The sequence below is a fragment of the Corvus cornix genome, chromosome 1 (genome assembly GCF_000738735.6).
Source record: "Corvus cornix cornix isolate S_Up_H32 chromosome 1, ASM73873v5, whole genome shotgun sequence".
Lineage (NCBI taxonomy): Eukaryota > Metazoa > Chordata > Aves > Passeriformes > Corvidae > Corvus > Corvus cornix.
Window position 1 is genome coordinate 44,347,616 of NC_046332.1, and position 1,428 is coordinate 44,349,043.

The window sequence follows — 1,428 nt, forward strand, 5'->3', positions numbered from 1 at the left end:
TTTTCAAAACACTAATGAAATTGGAAGATTCACCTAATTGAAGGTGCGCTTTTAAAAAAAACTTTTATATAAATCTTCTCAACATACAAAGACTAATATCGTTATAGAGGTTCAATAGCTATACTAAAGGATATTATAACCAATATATAATAGATTCCTTGGGCTAAAAGGGGAAGCTTTACACACTTCGTACTTTACAGGGCATGTAGGCAAAGGATACAGAAACAAGTCAGGAGAGCCATGGAAATTTTCCTTCCTCTTTTGAGGAATTATATTATTCATCTGCATCTGATAATATTTTATACATGCTGGATCATCATACTGTAGAAAATTTTGTCTTTCAAATAATTATCATTAGAAGAATTTTTTTTTTTCCTGCTCCTTTGGTGGACTTAGAAGATTTTATTCTAATGAAACTTCATTTCCCAGTGGTGTTCATTGTGCTTTTGCATTAATCAAGAAAGCAATAGAGTTGGTAAGAAGGCAATTTCCATCTATTTGCTATCAACTTGAACTTGGGAAAGACTGTGATTCTGCTACCAAGAAGATATTGGGTATCAAGTTTATCTAACATAAATTATCCTTCTACATAAAATATTTAATGATATCATTCTTTAAGCTAATAACAGAGTTAGCTTTCCTTGCAGTTTTACAAACAATGTTTAAGTTGAGGACATGTGATCTTATAGTTACTAAATAAAAATTTTCACAGTCACACACTTTAAGGTATGGAAACAAAGGGTCTTACAGTTAGTAAGTGTTGTTTTTACATATATGTCATATTTTACTTACCTGTAACTGTTTAAAATACCTTAATATTTAATTTTTTTATTCTAAATTCTGGTTTGTTGCACATCGTAAAGTACTTTGATAACATCTTTGTTTTGATTTCTGCAAAACTCTCACGTACTTCAATGGCACAGTAAAGAAAGCATAATGTAACAATTCAGTTAATATGGCAGATGTTTTGATAGATACAAGAGTGTGATAAACAAGGAACTAATAAATATCTTTATAACATATCAGTGTTTTTAATTGGGTGGTTTTGTAATTCCTACAGTGTGCCTTGCAATGCAAACAGCAGAACAGATATTTTTCTACTGCACTGCTTTTCTTACTGATCATAGGTCAATTTGTGAATTCATAGGTCAGTTTTGTTAGGAGGAGAGTTCTCTTTTCTTCCTGCTGTTAACACTGTATTCTGATTTTATGCTGATGAAAAGCAAACAAATTAATTGTGTTTTATACCAGACCAAACACTAAAGCCTAATAACAAAACCAGACTAATTTTAATTTAATGGGCTTTTCACAGGTGTTCAATGAACACACTTGTCCTAGGGTGGACACTACATCTTCTAAATTAAGGAGCTGCACAGAGCAACACTTTGGTACTTTGTGATCTGAGGAAATGTAGTTGGAGACAGCACA